A 9859-nucleotide genomic window follows, 5' to 3' on the forward strand; every position below is an offset into this window, starting at 1 on the left:
CCGGGAACTATTGTAAACAATGATTCTTCTGATGCACAGGTGTTGGGCGCATGACCAAGTCATTTTTACACTATCAATATCTCATAAAAAAACATTTTTCATCATTTTGACCAAAATTTTTTTTCTGATATTATATATATAAGGTAGGTATCTCTTGACACAAGAAAATCACCTACATTAACATTTTTTAGCCATTAAGTGCCTAAATCATTGTAAATCATCCAATGTTGTGTATCATTGCAGCGGCCATTAACTGTCGTCGCTGTCGCAGGTAAGTGTATGTGGGGGAGACCGGCCGAACTCTGTACCAGCGACATTTGTTGAATCTGTCGCGTATTTGCACACAGCACAGTGACCCGGTACTGAACATTTCTGTACAGACAGACACTTGGATAATTTCCAAGTAATGGAACTCGAAAAACTCAGCTGGTCGGACGAGTACCGCAAGACCATGGAGCAATTGTGGAAGGCAAAACTTTGAAACTACCGACAGGCTTTTTCCGCCCTATGCCACGGGTCCGAAATTTGGCCCCATTCCCAATGCAAATCTGGTTGTTTTTTTCCCAATTGAAATAAAATTCCCAATTCCAAAAAAAAAAAAATTTTTTTTTTTTTTTTTTTTAACCTTAAAATATATGAGTTAACCTGATCTGGTGTAGAAAATTAAAGTTTTGCATAATTAAATTATTTGTTGCCTTGAATTTGTTTTAAAAACTGTAAAATGTGTTAATGATTATTTAAGACTTTCCTTATTTTCCTCAAAATCCAGCGCTTCGCGTGATTTTTTTCACCTAAAAAAGGTCAGGCCTTTTCCCTAAATTCAGATTTAAAAACCTGCACTTATTACACATGTTCATAATATTTTGTAAAATTTTAACAACAAGTTTTCGAAATAGTCGTTATTAACCAGTTTACGGCTTCTTTGAAATATAAGAAACACTTTTACACGAGATAATTTTTCCCAATTGAGCCAATTTTGCGATTAATTTTTTTCCCAAAATGGGGGTTTTTACGACCCGAAATTTTCGAAATTCCAGTGTGACGCCAGAAATGCACAACGTCATATCCGTACAAAATAAAACATCTAGAAATAAAAAATGGCCGCTGATGAAGACAGTTAAGTCGAAAAGCTTCGGCATAACATGAATACAGCGTTTTTCTTTAAATAATGCAAGGCTTCTAGAGACTATGTTATATACATTATTTTTTTTCAAAATGATGAAAAATGTATTTTATGACTTATTGATAGTGTTTATGTGAATTGGTCAGGTGCCCAACACCTGTGGCTACTACTAATAACAATTTGTACCCTAACACCGTTTGACTTGAAAATGCGTTGTAAAATGTTGAATTGTGATTTGTCAACTTGTATTCTGTACAATTGTATAGTGTACACTTGTAAGATGCTGACTTAATTGTAGCAGATTACTAAAACCGATAGTTCAACTTAGAAAATATTCTACATGCTAATGTAGTTTGTCATCAACTTACTTTCAGATGGATCTATTATCTTTTATTTATTATTATTATGGCTACACTATACGGTATATGTAGACTTTATATATGCATTATCTTATTTTTTAGATCTGTAGTTTAAGAAGTTACATGTTTTTGTTTAAACATTTAAACATTTTGTTGAATCAGAACATGCAACATTGCACATTTTATATTTGTACAAACAGATATTAAAATGTTGCATCTAACAAATTCTCTGTTCAACAAATGAGCTAAATATTTAATACGTGTAACATTTCTGGTGATAAATAATATTGGCAGTCTTTCCCTTTCATAGACAATTAACTGAGCTATAAATATTCAAATGTTGTTAAAGACTGAATACGACAACATTTGCTACCAAAAATCGGTTCAAACCAGTAGTGAGGGATGTTTCCTGTCAGATTTGATAAGTAGGTCACACAGGTTTGTTCATAAACAAAATCCTGCCTGTACGAAATGATCCGCACGGAATTTTATTGACAGTTCAGGGTTTTTTGGCCCGATTTTATAGCCGAAATTTGGCTATGTTCCCAATTTTAAAAAAGTATACTTTTTTCCCAAAATGTGGCAAAAAATTCCCAATTTCCAAAAAAATAATTTTTATTTTTTATTTTTAGAAAGAAGTGTCTTATGCGTATTTTATCTCAATTGTAATTCAATTACATCTAATGAAGTATCATATGATTTTGTTCTTTAAATTTGAATGATTATAAAGAGTTATATTAAATTTAGTATTTCCCTAATCAGTGGACTTTTCGTTTGGAATAAAAAGGCTAATGAATTTATTTTCCCAATTTCATGAAAAGGCCGATAAAATTCCCACTTCCAAAGCCATGGGCTATCTTCCCAAAAAGTGGACAAAACCCCCTGCAGTTCTGCCTGGAAAATTGTTGATTCCGCCCGGAATATAGTGGTTACAAGAAAGAATGTTTTCCAGGCGGAAACGAGGCAGAAATGGGGCGGATTTGGGGCGAAATATGCTAATGAGGCGGAAAAGATTTCCGGGCGGAAATTATTTTTGCATGCTGACACAGGGTGGAATTTGGGGCGGAATATGCTCATGAGGCGGAAAATATTTTCGAGCAGAAATTAGACTGGGATGGAAATTTCCTGGCAGAATTTATTTTCGGGCGGAAATGACAGGAGAATATGTTAATGATTCCGAGGGGGGGGGGGGGGTATACATAGCTCCTTAAGCTGATGATTGATTGAAGGACATTAAGGTCACAAAAGCTAAAAAAAACTTATTAAAAATCACACAAAAAAACATGCACCTTTCAATCTTTATCCAGATACAGTCAGTCATAAAACAAACCTTTTTTGCAGATGACTGCAACATACTTCATTGATCGAACAATTAACTCATTCACTGCTTTAATAAACGCCATACATGGACTGTAGTGAAATAGTGGCTTAATTTCACTAAATACTTAAAAATCAACAACTATGCTTGTTGGTTCACTAAAACAATTACTTATTTAATTTAAGGAATACAAAAACTTCATCTGGACCTCTGATAGAGCTAAAACACTAGGTTTCTATTTTACAAATGACAAAAATTTCGATATGGCAAAAAACATTCAACAAGATAAAATAGATAAGACACTTTTGACTGCATTATGTTTTTTATATAATGCGAAATTAACTGTAAAGATAGCTAGCTTGACCATTCATTTTAAATGTTATAGGTTAAAACCAGTCCTGCCGAAACAGCTGTCTGACTTAAACAATAGAACTCAAACTATAATAAACACAGCATTATAAGAAAACAATACAAAGTAAATATAGAAACAAACCTGTTTAATAGTTCAGTCTGCATTTTAAAAAGTTCCATCATAACTCACTGAATCGCTTTTTTCAGCTTTTTTTTACACACTGAATGTTGACTTCCACATTTTACTTAAAACTTCAAATTAAACAAGATGTGTTTGAGAAACACAATGTCCCCCTATATGATGTTTGACCTTGTAGGATGACCTTGACCTTGACCCTTCACCACTCTAAATGTGCAGCTCCTTAAGATACACACGCATTTCAAATATAAAATTGCTAGCTTCAATATTGCAGAAGTGACATTAGATGCGCAATTTTGACCCATATACTTGACCTTGAAGGATGACCTTGACCTTTCACTACTCAAAATGTGCAGCTCCATGAGATACACATGCATGCCAAATATCAAGTTGCTATCTTCAATATTGAAAAAGTATTCATAAAATAAGCGATTTGGGCCACATATATTTAACCTCTGATCTTGAAGGATGACCTTGACCTTTCATCACTCAAAATGTGCAGCTCCATGAGATACACATGCATGCCAAATATCAAGTTGCTATCTTCAATATTGCAAAAGTATTCATAAAATAAGCGATTTGGGCCACATATATTTGACCTCTGACCTTGAAGGATGACCTTGACCTTTCACCACTCAAAATGTGCAGCTCCATGAGATACACATGCATGCCAAATATCAAGTTGCTATCTTCAATATTGCAAAAGCATTCATAAAATAAGCGATTTGGGCCACATGTATTTGACCTCTGACCTTTAAGGATGACCTTGACCTTTCACCACTCAAAATGCGCAGCTTCATGAGATACACATGCAAGCCAAATATGAAGTTGCTATCTTCAATATAGCAAAAGTTATTTCAAAATGTTAAAGTTGGTGCAAACAGACAGACCAACCAACCAACAGACAGAGCAAAAACAATATGTCCCCGACTACTATAGTGGGGGACATAAAAAGTCCAATCATTGCTTTGAAACTGCATTTCAAATTGTCAAGCTTGAGTAACAGGTCTTGCAAACACCCACTCTTATTTTCAAAATTCTGACTCACACACTGAGCCAGTGTCTGTCCTATCAGGCTGTTAGGGATCAAATTACCCATGCATTCTTTGGAGGCAGTCTACAGTTTTGTAGCCATATTTGCGCATTGGCTCTGGTCAATTTCTTGAAATTAAGGTTTATGGCCTAAACAAAATTGTTTTTTGACTCCAGGAGCTTAAATGTAAGTATAAATGGTCAATATTCTAGCAATTTCACTTGTTTTCAGTAATTCGAAACTAAGTGACCTTTAATTTAGTCAACAACAACAACATGCTGAGTGAGAATTAAGTAAACACATGTACTTTCTGCTTGAAGCAGCCAGCATTTGACAGATTTCAACGGTGGGTTTAAATAAGTTAACAGTGCAAAAAAAGTAAAAGGTAATGACCCATTTTGTTTGGCTCAGTTTGAAAGCATTTGCTGTGATGGTGCAAAGCAAGTTGTCCACTGTGTGCGTATTGTTACCCGGAAAGATAAAAGTGATTGCCAGGTTAACCTGAAAAATTTTTTTTACGGTCAAGTTCCGAGACCTCCGAAAAGGTCTATTTTACCCCAGATATCAGTTAAAAGTGCATTTTCTGTATTGTTTTGTGCTTTATTTGCCAGGCTTCCTGAAAAGTCCCAAAAAGTGCCTGTCAACCGGACAGGCTGATGGAAAAGTTAGCCTGTCCGGACAAAAATTCACCTGACGGAACAGCGTGAGTTTATAACTGAAGAATTAATATATATATATCATCATATTTATTGCAATCTGAAGCCTGTGTATAAGTACACTCGATAAAGTAAAACAAAACACTTGCGTGTTCAAGTGATAACAGTGTATGATGGAAAACAGCTTTAAATTCTAGTCAGACTCAAAACAAAGTAACATAACATGATTGGTGTTGCCATTGAAGAACTTTAGCAACGACATACGTTTTTCATTTGTAGTTTTTGTTACAACCATTGTATTAAATTGGATAGTTGGTAATATGTCGGACTATTGAAATTGACGTTTTCGAAATAACAACATTTCAAAGGGAGAGCACTCTTAATAATTAGTGACACGTTAGTGTTCTTAATGACAAAATGACTTGAAATTCAGGAAAAGAGTGATTCTAATGGGTTGTTTTCGTTCTTTTGGGAAGTATTAGACTTTTCAGTATTTAGTCATATTTTTTTTTGCCTGTCACAAGGACCGGCGATATTAGAAACTTCGCCGGACTGTAAAGAATTTTGCCGGACAAGACCGGCGGTCCGGCCTTTTCAGGAAGCCTGTTTGCAAGCTGTTGATGAGCTGCACTGAAAATTGTCTGAATCTATTTTCAGGTTGTGACTGAAGGCCTTGTTTTGATGGTGTTTTGCAGACCAGTGGTTGTCAGCCTGGGGATTTTCTAGAAAAACTGTAGACTGCCCCTTTTGTTTACAACTGGGGGAATACAAACATACAGCCACCAAAATGACATCGTAAAACAAAACACTACTGATCAACAGGGATAAATTTACTTCATTTCACAACAATTTTCAACTTGCATCATACATCCCTTAATCAAATTTACTCTAAGACCCTTAAGTCAAAGATATTTTAAATACATAGTAGATGTACATGTACTTTAAATGTTGTAAGGTAAATTATCATAGACTCTTAAGACCCATATTTCAAAGATATTTTAAATACATTATAAGTAGATTTACATGTACTTTAAATGTTGTAAGGTTACTGTACATTATCATAACAAAGTGATTTAATTATAAGGTCTTATAAAAATATGTCTGAGCCAAAATATATATTAATTTCATCCAGAACAGTATATTCTAAGTTAATTATTTTCCTATAAATTTTGAGGAGAGAAAACTTGCAGCTGCATTTGTGGATTACAAGTAGTCCTATTTTTTCAGTCATACCCCAGCAAACATGCACATATGGGTCCCATATGGGCTGTTTCTGGGCAAACCCATATGGGTAAGCCCATATGGGAGTCATTTGGGACCAATATGGGCTAGCCCATATGGGAATGCCCACAAGGGTCCCATATAGGTCCCATATTATTGCGCTATCGATAAAATATGTAAACTTGTATTTATTTGATTAAAAACTCATTTCTTAAAACGTATGTAGGACTAACTTGATCTAAACTGCTAATATTTTACCCAAAAATAGAAAATCAATGCATAAGCAAATAATATGCGGCCCATATGGGTCCCATACGGGTCCCATATGGGAGTCATTTGGGAGCTATATGGGCTTGCCCATGTGGGAATGCCGATAAGGGTCCCATATAGGTCCCATATTATTGCGCTATCACGAAAAAGATGTAAACTTGTATTTATTTGATTAAAAACTCATTTCTTAAAACGTATGCTGATCTAAACTGCTAATATTTTACCCAAAAATAGAAAATCAATGCATAATCAAATAATATGCAGTCCATATAGGTCCCATATGGGTCCCATTTGGGCCGCCCAACAAAGCACAAAATCATCTACCGGGCTGTTTCTGGGCAAACTCATATGGGTAAGCCCAAATGGGAGTCATTTGGGACCTTTATGGGTAAGCCCATATGGGAATGCCCTTAAGGGTCCCATATAGGTCCCATATTATTGCGCTATCAAGAAAAAGATATAAACTTTTATTTATTTGATTAAAAACTAATTTCTTAAAACGTATGTATGACAAACTTGATCTCAACTGCTAATATTTTACCAAAAAATATACAATCAATGCATAAGCAAATAATATGCAGCCCATATGGGTCCCATACGGGTCCCATTTGGGCCGCCCAACAAAGGACAAAATCAGCTATCGGGCGCACATTTTTTGAAAATTCTGTTTTTGATATTGCTATGTTTTCAATAATGTATATACTATGATTAATATGTAGTTATTTTCAAGAGATAATTTTAATTTAAATAATCGCGCAGAAAAATAAAGTATTTAAATAAAATGCGCATGCGCAGATGTTAATTCCGCCTCGCGAAAACATTCAAAACAAAATCACTCGAAACGGGTAATTTGTTAAATTGTGATATTGTACACGATATTATATATTTCTTTTAAAATCAGATATATATTGCTGATCACGCATTATTTATTTATCTGTTACTTCAATGAATGCCTGTGTGTTTAATAATTTGAACTGCAAATTATGAGATTTTTTATTCGCTTTGCATTTGTCATGTATTTTCGCGACGTAAGTCGTTACGTTCGATTGTCGCCATAGATCAATCTCTTAGTTAAACTGCTTAATTCAACTTGATTCTGCCTAAAATTCAATACAAACTATTTATAGCAGACAGGCGCATGTCTGAAAAAATGGAACACTTAATGAGTAATCATGCTAATGCATGAGAATCTTACTTATCTCATACATTGATATTATTAATTTAAACGTATTACATCAAAGACGTATAATATAATGTTTTTTTTATAGATCTTTGATTACTTGCACGCAAGCCAAGGTTGTCTGCCTGTGGGCAAATTTTAATGATTATTTAAACACATATTTGCAGAATATTAAAAAAGTCTGTGTATTAAGAAATAATTAAATTCGTAATGTTTATTGTACAAATTTATTTCAGAAAATAAAATATTCACCACAGCCTCATTTGCCAACATCGTATTTACAAGGAATGTCCAGCAGTGCATGACAGAGGCCGGTCACTCCCATTAAGTCCAGGCAGCTGAAGAGCCTTCCCAAAGACAGTTCATAGGACAAAGTAACTGATTTTTGTGCTTGAAACTTTAACTTATAATAATTTTAGTTTTGGAATTACTGCTTATAAAATACCTGATATTTAATTACATAAATAATTGATGTAAACAGATAATCCAACTTAAAAAATATAAAATACACAGTCATTTAGTGATCTATAATAATACATACTTCTTCTTATAAAAGAAACAAATTGACGTTGACGGGCATATACTATATACTGATATAGGTGCAAGTTGCTATAATCAGCCCTAGCTGTACAACAGCTGTTGGCACAAATCGGGCCCGCCACCGTTATATCGGCACACATCCGATATAATTATATCCGATCCAGCTGTGATATATATTATTGTCAACATAATTTAAGGTACAGTTGTTTTTTACTCTGTCGTCAGATGCAGTTACACAGATTTTAACGGTGTTGGAAACAATGAGAGATGAGAACAGGGAAATGAAGCAGATGCTGCAGTGGCTCTTGGCTAGGTCAGCTACTGATGACGAGCCAATGCAACTGCCAGAGAACATCAGTCTTCCAATTGGAACATTTGAGCAAATGGATGAGTTTGAAGAGCATCTTGGTGATGAAGCTACGATCCATCTTTTCTAGGACTGCTGCATAGTTCAAGCTTTTTTAAGCTTTTTTATCAAATATATTAAGCAATGTTGTAAAATTTAATTGACAGTTTTTTATCCATTGATCCTAAACCATTTCTTTAAGGTTCATCTTCTAAGAAAGCATACAATCTTTTTTATCTGGAAATGAAACGGTATATATTCCTTTGCAAAAGAAGAAACAGCATTCCAGTTTTTGAAGGTTTTAAAAGACATATATATATATATATATCATGTGCAGTTACGAAAAACACTGGAATGTATGAAGATATCAAAGATAATAATGTGGACTTGTTCTCAAAAAAGGATTTGCCATTTATTTGAGTTTTGGATTTTTCTGCAGGGTTTTTAATTTGTAGTTTATAAAATATTTTGTATAGTCTTGCAAGTATGTTTTCTACGAATGTTCTTTGAGTACATGGTGTGTTATTTGTATTGGTTAAAGATTTAATATGCATGGGCAGAGCTCCAGATAAGGTTTTGTGAAATTCTTAAATTACTACTAGATTTTCAAAAAGAATTCTTAACTCTGAAATTTTATTCTTAACGTTACTACTTAGTTTTGGAAAATAATTCTTATTTTTTGTAAATGACCTAAAAATAAATAATAATGGTTATTTTCATGCAAAAAAAAATCAAAATAAACATACTAGCAACTTTATTTATACTAGTTCAACAGTGTCTTTTCAGTATTATACAATTTCATTTTTCAAAAACCTTCATATGCCCTGTAGTGTTTCATCTACAGAATACACTAGTTAGCACCATTAAAGGAACTCCATTTAAGGAACAAACACCATTGAAGGTTATACTGGTTTTATTTACATCCGTACTCGTCCAGCATACAAAACAGTCTGTCTCTGAACATGCTATCAAAGAGGCATTCATGCCGTAGGCGTGTCCTGCAAGTAGGCGTTGCCAGTGCAAGCTATACCAAAATCCCTCCTTTTTTTCAAACCAAATAATGCATGATCAACAAATACATACTCTAAACATAAACCCATACGTTCACAAACAATTCATGATAACAAATTACACCATGCATTTATGAAACAATCTAAACTAAATTTAATCAAAACAAAAACATCACAAATGAAAACATTTTATCAATGAAAATAAAATAGCACGCCGCTTGTACTAGCAATGTTCTCACACAATTCCCTTTTATCGTTAACATGAAAGTAATGAGCGACCACACTGGCTGTTAATCAATTTCCGTTTATAAGC

At 34.0% G+C, this 9859-nt stretch overlaps 1 long non-coding RNA gene across 1 annotated transcript; it reads left to right on the forward strand.

The window, feature by feature from the left end:
• Positions 1–6451: 6451 nt before the first annotated feature.
• Positions 6452–9355, forward strand: LOC127858611 (uncharacterized). The gene is made up of 3 exons (XR_008038985.1): positions 6452–7315; positions 7887–8024; positions 8416–9355. It is a non-coding gene; the product is annotated as an uncharacterized LOC127858611 (long non-coding RNA).
• The last annotated feature ends 504 nt before the right edge of the window (positions 9356–9859 follow it).

The sequence above is a fragment of the Dreissena polymorpha genome, chromosome 14, assembly GCF_020536995.1.
Source record: "Dreissena polymorpha isolate Duluth1 chromosome 14, UMN_Dpol_1.0, whole genome shotgun sequence".
In the NCBI taxonomy this organism is placed as follows: Eukaryota; Metazoa; Mollusca; class Bivalvia; order Myida; family Dreissenidae; genus Dreissena; species Dreissena polymorpha.